General features: G+C 48.4%; 1 protein-coding gene across 4 annotated transcripts in view; it reads left to right on the top strand.

The window, feature by feature from the left end:
• Tspan18 (tetraspanin 18) overlaps window positions 1–12,126 on the top strand; it is a 139,806-nt gene that overhangs the window by 34,169 nt on the left and 93,511 nt on the right. The window contains exon 3 of one of the 4 annotated variants that reach the window (XM_006234574.5): window positions 2,200–2,341. The exons of 2 other annotated variants lie outside the window; for them this stretch is intronic. The gene's annotated coding sequence lies outside the window, so the exon portion shown is untranslated. Of the gene's footprint in view, window positions 1–2,199; window positions 2,342–11,878; window positions 12,020–12,126 lie in introns of those variants that run through there. One more of the 4 variants, XM_039104911.2, reaches the window with a different exon arrangement.

Here is a 12,126-nt window from a genome sequence, read left to right as displayed (position 1 = left end):
AGCGTTTCGTTCCGGACCCTGCTCAGAATTGTTTGCTCTTAGTTGGTTTCAGGTTTGCTTTGATTTTTAATTTGATGTGTGTGTGTGTGTGTGTGTGTGTGTGTGTGTGTGTGTGTGTGTGTGTGTGTGTGTGGTTTGCACAGCGACCTGTGGAAGTTGGAGGAGACATTAGAGTTCCTGGAGCTGGAGTTACTGATAGTTTTGAGGTACAACGTAAGTGCTGGGAGCTGATCCCAGATCCTCTGCAAGAGCAGTAAGCAGTTCTTGATGGCTGAGCCATTTCTCTATTCCCTGGTTTGAGGTTTGTTTTAAAATTCCATACATACAAGTCTTACCCTTGTCACTTGCCCCCTGGAAGGATAGCCCACTGCCCTGTTCCCTCACTAGTAAAGTGGAGATGGCTCCCAGGAGTCCTTGCAGGAGGATGGGATGGAACTAGCCGAGGAAGGGAAAGGGACCTGTGATGGAATCCTGCCATACGACTCTAGAACTTCAGGTGCCCTGCCCTGGAGATGAGCCCTAATTGGTACCTGTTCAGACGTAGCTTCCTATGGACAGAGTCTTTGTGTCTGGCCTGGTGTCTGAGGAACTGAGCACAAAGCTTGGTCCCCAGAGGGGCAGCTTACCCTGGGGGCCTCTGAGAAGTCAGTCCCACTTGTTAGCTCAGGAGACCCCTACCCTTGCCCATGCCCTGTCCCTCTCTCTCCACCCCTTTCCCTTTCAGCACAGCTCTGTGTGGAGGCAGCTGTTTTAATTAAAACTTGCATAAACACCAAGAGATAAGGATCCAGGGGTTTTTGCCTTGTATTTCTGCCAAGACTCCCCAGACAGTCTTTTCAGTAGGAAAGGTCCCTCAGGAGCTAAGATCAACTTCAAAGAAGAGGCTTCTTAGGAACTGTTGCCTTCTTAGGAAGAAGGCAAGCATGTTCCGCAGGAGACCCTGAGGCTGGAGCATGGAGTGCCGAGCCTGTCTGCTGCCTTACTGTCCAAGTCCTCTGGCTTGTTCCGCATCCTACAGTGGCAGTCTGGACGATGGCTCTTGAGAAAGGCAGAGGACATCAGTCATCATAGAGAGGGGTTCAGGCCAAAGGCTGGAATTGAGATTTCCCACCGCCCAAAGAGCATCCATCCCATGCATGACCTTGAAGCCTCCCGGAGGCAGTGAGGAGAGCCAGCACATCCACTTCCTTTAGAGAGGACCCTGTGGCTTTTGGGAACTCCTTAGCACATGGGGACTGGCCAGCCCTGGCATTCGTGCCTAAGCAGCCTCTATTGCTCATTCTCCTCCTCCCTCCCCTCACAGACATTCCTAGCATCTCTTGGTGTGGACATTCCAAACCCCAATCTCTGGCCTCAAAGCGCTTGCTATAGGTTAGACCACCAGAGTGCTCTCCAAAGATAACAAGGGTTGCGTGAGCGTGTCTGTTATTGTTCAGGCAGTACAACAGCAGCTGGGAGCCTGGAAAATGCAGCAAAACTCCGCTGCTCCCTTCTCAGGATGAGAGGCCCCTTCCTTCCCAGCCTTTGTTCCTGCCTGCCCAGCCCGGCTTCCGTGGAATCCTGGCTAAAAAGGCCTCTCTGTTAGCTTCCTGCTTTTCTCTACTCCTGTCTCTCACTGCAGGACAGCGTGTGTGGCTGCACCTCAGCAGAGGGCAGGGGCCTCTGCTGCTCACACAGCCACTCACTTCCAGTACCCACCATTGTCTGATTGCCTCTTGAGAGCCTTTCCAGATCTCAAGAGCAAAATCACAGATGCTCCGTTAAATGTGAACTCCACACAGACAGGGAAGACATCTGTACCTGTATGATCATGTGCGTGTTCAAGCGTGTGTGCACACATCGGCATGTGTGTGTGGAGGCCCTAGGACACCTTCAGGTGCTGTTCTTCCTTAAGACCATGTGGTTTGGCTTTTGAGACAGACTCTACCTAGGACCTGGAGCTCAGCAGGGATTTTCCACATCTCTAGTAAGATGGTTATCCTGCTGCCATGTCTGGTATTTTACACAGAGTGTGGGGATGAAATGTACATCCTCCTTGCATGATGTGTGGGCTAGTTTTACATCGACTTGACATAGCTAGACACAGGAGAGAAGAGAGCCTTGGTTGGGACAATCTATCTATAAGATCTGACAGTGGGCAAGCCTGTAGGCCCCATTGTGAGTGGGCCTACCTCTGACCCTATGACCTGGTGCTCCTAGGTTCTATAAGAGAGCAGGCTGAGAAGCCACGAGCAACAAGCCAGTAAGCAGCACTCCTCCGTGACCTCTGCATCTGCTCCAGGTTCCGGCCCAGTTGGAGTTCCTGTTCTGACTTCCTTCAGGGATAGACTGATGTGGAAGTGTAAGCCAAATAAACCCGTTCCTCCTCATGTTACTTTGGTCATAATGTTTCACCGTGGCAATAGCAACCCTAACTAGTTCACATGGCAAGCATCTAAGAGATTAAGCCCAAGAAATATATTTCTAGGATAGCCAGACCGGGGCAGTATTTTTGTTCCATGCACTCTTTGGGACATCAATGGAAAGACATGTTGTTTATCTGAAATGTATACATAGCCAACATTTTGCTTTTTATCTGGTAACTCTATCCTTTGACTATCTTTGAGTTTGTGTATCAGCGAGGTTTTGCTACTGTAACAAATGACTGAGGTGAGCCACTTATAAACAGATAAGGTTTATTTAGGGCTCACAGTCTGGGATACCTCAGTCATACATTGTTGCTCCTGCTGCTTTGGGCTATGATGGAGCATCCTGGTGAGAATGTGTGGTCAAGCAAAATGGTTCACCTCACAGGAGGTGGGGGAAAGGAAAGAGAGACAGGATTCTACCAACCCCCTTCAAGGGCACACCCTCACTGACCTGCAGACTTCCTGCTAGGCTCCTGCTCTTGTTAGTTGGATTTTTTGTTTGTTTTGTTTTGTTTTTGTCAACTTGACACAATCTGGAGTTATCTGAGAAGAAAACAGTTCCATATTTTAAGTGTCATATTTTAGAACATTTTTAAAATTAATGATTGATGTGGGAGGGCTCAGTTCACCATGAGTAGTGTTGTCGCTGGGGTTGAGGGTGGTGAGGAGATGATCCTGAGTTGTATCTGAAAGCAAGCTAAGCAAGCCGTAAGGAGAAGCAAGCCGGCAAGCAGCATTCCTCCATGGTCTCTGCCTGAGTGCTACATTGGCTTCGCTCAGTCACCGGTGGACTGTGACTGGGCCGTGTAAGAGGAAATACACCCTTCACCCTCAAGTTGTCTCAGTCATGGTGCCTCCATCACAGCAACAGAAGGCAAACTGGTGAAGTTCTTCCTCCTCCCAGTGGTTCCGAGTCTGTAGTATGCAGGTGTATAGGGTCATTCCATATCCCTTGGAAGGGCCCTGAGAAGGATGTGCGGGTAACTTCTTAGGGGTCCTGGGGCAGTCTGGAGGACGTTTGCTCAGCACAGTTCCACTGCATGCCCCCGCTTGGGGCAGGCTGGCTTTCCAGTGGTTCCTTTGGTTGGGAACTTTCTGAACACTTTAACACTTGAAGACTTTCAAGAGGCAACAGAATGTAATTAGTGAAGCTGTAGTCAAGAGAAACCCTGTGGCTGATTCTTTCCCATTTCATGGGAGAACTATCCATAAGTCCACTACAGTTTAGCACACTTGGGAGTCATGGGTCTCTGAGCGTCTCGTCTAAGCATACCCTATCTTCCTTCAGTCTCCTTTTGGTAGCCTCCACTGACTATGGTGTTTGGTTTGTGACATAGTGGTGTCAATTAACCCCCGTCTTGGGACTCCATCCTAGGGGAGGCAGAAGCAAGAATGGTTTTCCTCCTGCCATGCTGGATTGAGTGAGTTGAGTTCCGGACTGCAAATGCCTAGAGCAGAGCAGCGGTTCTCAGCCTACGGTCATGACTCTTTTGGGGATAGCATATTGGATCTCCTACATATCAGATACTTTACATTACAATTTACAACAGTAGCAGAAGTAAGAATGAAATCATTTTATGGTTGGTGGTCACCACAACCTGAGGCCACAGCATTAGGAAGGGCCACAGCATTAGGAAGACTGAGAACCACTGCTCTCCTAGAGGTTGGTAGCTTCCTCCTGTTCATCAGTGATTTTGTTTTAATTCTATGACAGCTTTTGGGTGTTAAAGATTCAAGCTAAGTGTCAGACCGCTAAAAAGCAAAACCATCAAGGAGACTGGGAAGAAAGGGTGCTACCTTGCGACTAAGTGGATTTTCTGTTTAACTGAGGGTTAAGTAGGACACTTGTTCTTATTCCACCTCCGTTGTTGCCAATCTTTCGAAAATGTATTAGCCTGCTCCCTGGTTTTCCTAAGTGCACCATAATGACCATAATTGAATCTCTGTGCTGGCAGAGGATCCTCTGGGGGTGGTGGGCGCACCATGGGAAATGTCAGTCTTCATGGAGTGTCCCAGGCCTGCCTGAAGGAGCCTGCAGGCGTGGGTGATGTGCTCTGTGGTTGCATTTTGACTCCCTCCATAGGCTGCACCACGGGCTCAGGGAAGCTTTAAGACTACAGCGTGGATGCAAAAAGTCAGGTCCACCCAGTGTTTGACTTACCAGTCACATCTGGCTGGTGAAAGAGCTGGGTCTAAAGCCAACAACATTTGGCCACGGTGTTGGCACTGAGAGAAGCCCTGATGCTTGAGTCCAGGAAAGCCATGAGCCCCTGACCCTCAGCTTCCTCATTTGTGAGCCAGGCCTATCTTTGTGCAGGGTTGCTCTGCTGAGACAGAATGTGTGAGTGTGCTGGGAACCAGGGCTTTTGTATATTTGAGGGGATAAAGCACTCTATTCCCAGTCCATAAGGAGCACACCTGTCCTGGGATTCTGTGTGTCCACTTATTTGTCATTTTTGCCCTCCTTCCTTCCTTCCCTGTGGCCTGGTGGGAGAAAGATCCTGCAGCTTGGATGGCCAGTTTAAATTTGGATTCTGTCCCCTTCTCCCTGTGTGACTATAGTTTCTTCCATAAAATGTGTGTGTGTGTGACCTGAGTTGCCTCCAACAGCCACCATAGGGATTCAACGAAGGGCACTGGACTCCCAGACACTACCATGGCTTTGGCATCATCACCCCAGGACTTGGTGAAGCAAATTCAAGTCCCCAAGCTTCCATGGTTTGGCTCATGGTGAAGATACCATAGAACTAGGCTTGGGTTCTACACCCTTATCCTGGAGAAGAAGGAGACGTTAAGCTCCTGACCACATAGCTTTCTGCCAGATCTTCCCCACCCCACCTGATTCCAAGGAATGGCCTCTGTGCAAAGGGACTATGAATAACTTGTGATAGGCCTTGGGGTCCAGAAGATTTCTTTCCAACAGGAATCAACTGCAAGCCCGTGCCAGGGTGTATTTTCCTTGGGCCATAAGCTTAGAGCATTTAACAGACTCCCCTCCTCCCCCTTACCAAAGGACCCAAGGAAGGTAGAGGAGTATCTGTGAGTGACCTCTGACCCTGTGGAAAGGGAGAGATATTCTGCTGAGACAGACTCAACCAAGTGAGCCCAATTGATGTGATCTCTTGGGGTGCTGGGCCAGCTACCCCTTGGTCCTGTGAGTCAGTCTACTTCTGCTCTGTAGGGAAAGAGTAGCTACTCCTGATTGGCTTTGGTCACCCACTCCCCAGAATATTCCCAGGACTATTTATGGCCAGGGGTAATGGCTGATGCTATTGCCAGCTAGTCACTCTGGGGATGTTGCTTAGTTATTAAGAGTACTGGCCTAGCATGTACAAAGCCCAGGCTTCCACCTCTAGTGCTGGCTAATAGGTGTGGTGGTCCCTAAACCTGTATGCTAAGATGATCCTGTGAGTGTGCTGGGTGCCAGGGTCATTTTACACACACACACACACACACACACACACACACACACACACACACACGGATAAATGCCCTCTTTGTTCATCAGCCCTTGGGGGGTGGAGGCTGGAGGACCAGGAATTCAAGGCCATCCTTGGCTATAAAGTGAGTTCAAAGTCGGGGTGTAATACTGGAGACTGTTTTAAAACAAACACACAAACACAGTCACTGTTGTGTTTTAAGAGATGGGCACTGCCTGCACGCAGGGCACCTACGTGGGCTTCTTTATTTATGCATTTATCTTTAATGGGAAGGCTGAGAGAAATTGCATGGTTTGTGAATATTTACAGGCAAATTACAGGGAGGAAATGAATTCATTCTTCTCTCCCACTGTTAATAGATCATGCTGGTTCCTGCCTCCCACATCCCTCCCTTTTCTTTCTTACAGTAGTTCCACAGAGGGGACGGCTGGGTAGATGTGATGACTTGGTGTGCTGTTGCTTATCGAATATCTACTGTGTGCAGGCATACAGACAGGAATACATTTGTATGTGCAGACCCCTCTCTGTACAGGGTACTTGTTGGCCAGAAACTGGTGGCCTAGTTACCTTGTGGCTGCTGCCTTGCTGGAGGCCACTATCACCAGTGTGCTAAGCCATTGCCACCCAGGTTCCAGGTAGAGGCCCTGGTTCCTCACCTACTTTGGTGGAAGGAGGGGCAGGACTTTTTTTTTCCCCATGCAAGTCCAGATGATGTAGGCCTTAGGGGAGGGAAGATGAGGCTGGGTAGGTTTTCTTATTTTTTGAGAGTGGGTAGTCTCATAAAGCTCAAACTGGCCTGAACTCACTGTGTATGGGAAGATGACCTTGAACTCATAATCTGCTTTTACCCTAGATCTGGGGTTACAGATGTGTGTCATGATGCTGGGAGTTGAACCCAGGACTTTGTGCAAGCACTCTACAAGCTGAGCTATACAGCTCTGAGTAGCTTTCAAAGAATGTTTTAACGCCTTTAATCCGATGTTAAAACATCTAATGGATTTCCTGTGACATTTTGGCACACACTTCTGTGTACACACAAGCATGCAGGTGTCCCCTAAGCTTTCTTGATGGATGACAGACTCTGTGGTACCATCTTTACTGTGGTAAAAGCACATAGTAGGTCAACAGATGGTTGTTGGCTAATGGTGGAATCTTCCAGCAAAGCATCATGTATCTACAATGTTCTATAGCAATACAAGACTCTGCAGGTTCTAAAACTGACCAGGGACTCCCACACACATCTTTCCCTCCACGTTTTGTTCTCTCTCCCCAAGAGAGCTGCAGACTCCGTGACCCAGTGACAGCTCAATCCCTTTGACCTTGTACTGCACAGTCCCATCATGATATCAGGGTTTCTGTCAGCCCAGAAGTCTCTCCTGTCCAGCTGGGAAGCTGACTCAGTGGGTAAAGGCTCTCACTGCCAAGTCTGGTGACCTGATTTCAGTTCCCAGAACCCACATGGTGGAAGGAGTGAACCGACTCCTGCGAGCTGTCCTCTGACCTCCGTATATGTGTGTGTGTGTGTGTGTGTGTGTGTGTGTGTGTGTGTGTGTGTGTGTGTGTGTGTTACGGTCGGAAGCGAAAGCTCACACCTATGCATATCCATGAACATGGACATTTATGTTGTTTAAATTCAAGAAGTTTTCTTGTCCCTTTCCAATCTCTCGTTGACCCCTCCCCAGGGACAACATTCTAGCTTTATCTGTTCTAGAACATCGTAAACATGGATCCTACAGCAGGAAATATTACCCTGGGTTGTCAGGACAAAGCTTAATGTTTTAAGACTCCTCATCCTGGCTGTCGCCAGCATCAGTAGCTGATTCCTTCTTAGTGCTGAGTAGAGCTCCCCTCTCAGTGTCAGTAACAACTTGTTTATCCCTAGTGTTGGTGACCTTTATTTTGTTTCCGTTTGGGGCCATGATTGTAGTTAAACCTCAACGAAAATTGAGTCCAAGTCTGCAGTTGGAGGCAGAATTCCCTCCCCCACCACCTTGGTAAATGTCTTAGAGTCATAATAATTGTATCAAAGATCAAACATAGGCTTAAGGTATCAGGAGATGCCCCTCAGGTGTACTGTAAAAAGCAGACGGCATTTCAGGCTCCTACCTGTGGTTTCTGAAAGCCTACTCAGTTCCTCCACTGCGGAGAGCTTTTGAGACTCACTTTTCCCCCTTCTCCCTTCTGCTCCTTCCACTGGTGGAGCTCTTTGTGGTTTGACTTGTTAGTTGCTTTGTGGGCAGAGTCTTGCTATATGGCCCAGGCTGGAATCTTTCTTCCTGCCTCAGCCTCCTGAGTTCTAGGATGCTAGGTCTATGCCACCATGCATAGCTCTGTGTCTGTGTGTGTGTGTGGGGGGGGTTTCACATGTGCACACATGGGTATGATATGTGTGGAAGCCAGAGATCAAGGGTGGAGTGCTTTTCTCTATCATCCCCCACCTTAGTTTTGAGGCAGGGTCTCTCCCTGAATCTAGAACCCACTGACTGGATAGACTAGCTGTACAGAAAGCCCAGAGATCTTCCGGCCCCTGCCTCCTCAGTGCTAACATCAAAGCACCTGCTACCACGGCTTTTTAAGTGCTGTCCCATGCTCGCTCGCTCAGAAAGCACTGTTGGAACAGAGCCTCCTCACTACCCTTGTCTTTGGCTGCGCTCTGTTGAGCTACTGATAATGAGCGTGTTTTGCTATGGGCTTTCTGAATATTTTCTTGCCTGCAGTGATCTGTCTGCTTGTCTTCTATGTTGTTGTTTATTTGTGTTGTTGTTTTATTGTTAAGGGAATTCTTCAATCTCTCACAGAAAATATAGGGAACCCTCTTTTGAGACCTTGTAAGTAGGCAAAGATGTCTTGAGCCATTAAAAAATAGTAACCATAAAAGGAAGATTCAATAAATTGGACTTCATTAAAATGAAAAACCTCTGCACAGGGTAAGGAAATGAACAGGAAAGCCACAGATGGGAAACAATAACCACAGCATGTGTGCCTGGATGTCTGTGCCGTGTTTCTGAGTTCGCTCACACAGGAACCTTGCCCCGTCCTCTGTGCACCTATGATTTTTACTCCCTGCACATGCTCCAGAGCTCTGCAGACCCCTATCCATCGTGGATGGCCCCTAGCTCTCTCGTTTGATCCCAACACCTTGGCCATGCCCATAGGTTCTGTCTCTCTCCTCTGCACCACCTGCACCAGTATTTTGTGTCCTGCCTCTCAGACCCCACAGCATCATGGGAGCTGGCCTCACATAAGCTGTTCTCCGGAACACACAGTCTCTGGTTGTTCATGCAGCTTCCTCAACTCATCCATAAGACTTTCACCAGGCAAGTCTTCAGGGATCCCAGGAGCACAGTGGCATGAGAGGAGAGAGGCACAGCCACTGTGAATGGCTTGAGAGAAACTGAGGCACATCTTAGAAGCAGATCATCTGATACAGGGACTGTACATAAATGTTTCATAACAAAGTGGCATGTGGGTACCAATAGGTTCAGGACACAATGGCCATCCATCATGCTATGGTCAACGCTCCTCCTGGAACAACCCCCACTTTAACTGCCAAGGCCTGGGGAGAGACTGGAGCAGCAGTTGATCACCAAACAGCCGTTTATTTAACATCGTCACAGTGGCTGTGTTAACCCATTGCCTTCTCCCAAAGCCCATTGGTGCTCCTAGCTCTGCCCCCAAACTAGGCTGGACTTTTTGTGGCAAACTCTCCAGAGACTGTTGCTTTGATGAGACACCTACCAAAAGGAACTTGAGGAAGGGAAAGGAAAATCTTTCCCTCACAGTTGGAGGGTACCATCTATCAGGGAGGGGAAGGCATAACAGCAGGAGTTGATACATCTGGTCACATTGTATCCCCAGCCAGGAAGCAGGAAGAGATGCATGCTGGTCCTCAGCTCACTTTCTCCTTTTTGTTCAGTCCAGGGACAACCCCTAGCCTGTGGGATGATGCTACTCAAATTCTGGGGTATATCTTCCCTCTTTAGGCAGACCTCCCTAACAAAAACACTCAGTGATGTGTCAGCCAAGCTAACAAGTTTAACCATCACAGAAAGTCAGGGACCCGAGCTCCCACTGTCATGTTTATTTCCGCATAAGGAGGTGCCATTGTGATATTCCTTGTCCACTATCTGCTTTTCTTCCTGGACAGTGGACTCTGAAAGTAGCCAGTCCCTTCGTCTTGCTCTCTGCTTATGTCTCAGAGCTCCGAGCTATGCCCAGAGCATAGAAAGAGCTCAGATATTTCAGGGTTTTCCAATGTCAGCTCATAGCTATCTGTAAACAGTACGGAGTGAGACTCTTCTTCCTATTAGGAAACTGAGGCTGAGGCTGTGTGTTGGGGGTGGAGGGTGTCTCACAGCAGGTACAGGGAGGGTTAGAAAGTGGGCAGCAGATGTGGTTTTGAGAATTCTATGAGAGGCTGATTTTACTCCTTACTCTAAATTATTCACCGATCATGCCGGCGGCGAGTGCTATAAAAATGCGGGGTACTGTATAAATAAAATGTGTCATTAAAAATCTCAGTGGTGATTTTAATCGCCCTGAACATGGTAACAAGCCCAAGTGTTGGACTAAATCTGAACAAGGCGGACTCTGAAAAGGTGTTACACAGAGTTTGGGAGACCCCGATGTCTGCAGAGGCTTTTGTTAACAGCCACAAAAGGATACTTGTGGAGTAAAACAGGAGATACACACAGCCATCCCCAGACCTCACCGCCAGGAATTCAGGAAGGACAGCTTGCTTTCCCTTTTCAGAGTTCACCTGCAAAGAAGAAGGCCTCTGACTGTTTCTGTAATCTCTCTTGGTTGGCCTGTTAACAGCAGGTCCAGCCTAGGTCTCCTGTAAATAGAATTGCAGTTTTCAGATGCCAGTTTTGAAGTTGGGAACTTTAACTCTGACGACAAATTTTTCCTTTGTTTATGCATCCCCAACCCCCTTTTCTCCTCAAACACTGTCCTTTTCTCCTCAAACACTTTCTTTGTCTTTCAGCCATTGCACCCCTGGGGTGTTTTCAACTTTCCTCAGAACACGTGTAGCTTTGGCATATTGGGCTTTTACTGCTCACAATGTCCCCTTTGTTTGGGAGGTTCCCTCTTTCTTCTTATGCTGCAGACATTGGGGTATTGACTGGATTTAGCAGGACTAGGTGTAACATCCTGTTTGTTTGGAGCAGGGTCTTATGTAGCTCAGACTGGCTTTGAACTCACCACGTACCTGAAGATGACCTTGAACATCTGACTCTTCCTGCCTCTATTTCCCCAGTGCTGGGGTTACAGGTGTGTGTTACCATATCCAGTTTATGCAGTGCCAGAGCTCAAAACTGGGTCTGTGAGCATGATAGACAGGTCCTCTACCACTGAGCCACACCCCCAGTCACCGACTGTGAGTCTATGGAGAATGACGCTGAGTTTAGTGGGCCACACACTCTACACTTTTTGACAAGAAGGCCACGAATTTAGAGCTGGGAAATAGGGGCTGGCTGAGTAAGCCTTTCTCCTCTTCTTTCAAGGGTCATGTGAGAGTTCAGAGGACAAAGTCCAGTAAACATTTGGCAGGTTAAAACTTCAGAGAGCAGGGGCCCCAGGGAGCAGCCTTTCTTCCCCTAGCAAGTGTCCTCTTGCTTCCAGGACACTGATTATCAGCAGGGGGACATCTCTGCAACTTTCATTGAGTATTGTCCTATGGGACTTTCTGTGACAATAGAATGCTCCAGACCTGTGCTGTCCTAGCTCAGATCTGTAAGGATTTTCTTTTAGGAAGTCATGGAAGATAAACCTTGAGGAATCTTGAGAGCTCTGAGGCCAGCCTATGATACGTAGAAGGCTGGCTGACCATAAGTCATTTTTTTTCATGCAGGGGAGGCATGCTCCTGAAGAGGCATCCGTTTTGGGGATGCTGATCTGGAAGCCATTCAAGGGTGGGGTGCATGCTGAATACCAGGAATTATGGTATTTGGGGAATGAGAAGAAAAATACCCCAGAATCAGCAGGAAATGTCTTTATTTTCACAGTCTGCCGGCGGGGCACACTGGGAAGGAGAAAAACAATGATATATGCTTAAGTTCTAGAGGCCTGGAGACAAGCACCCTGCCATTCTCTTCATGTCTCATCTATTAGGACTGTGCAGGGTATCAAGGACCCTGAAGTCCCCTCAGATCCTCAACCTATGGCAAGGTATTTGGCTACTTGTTTGGGGACCTGGGGGCAGAGGGACACACAGCTCATGCTTAGGAGAGTTAGCCTCTCAGGGTTTTCTGGGCAGTCATGTGTCTTCACCCTGC

This window comes from Rattus norvegicus, chromosome 3, assembly GCF_036323735.1.
Source record: "Rattus norvegicus strain BN/NHsdMcwi chromosome 3, GRCr8, whole genome shotgun sequence".
In the NCBI taxonomy this organism is placed as follows: domain Eukaryota; kingdom Metazoa; phylum Chordata; class Mammalia; order Rodentia; family Muridae; genus Rattus; species Rattus norvegicus.
The sequence above is the reverse complement of the archived record's forward strand: the minus strand, read 5'-3'. Positions and strand labels throughout refer to the sequence as shown.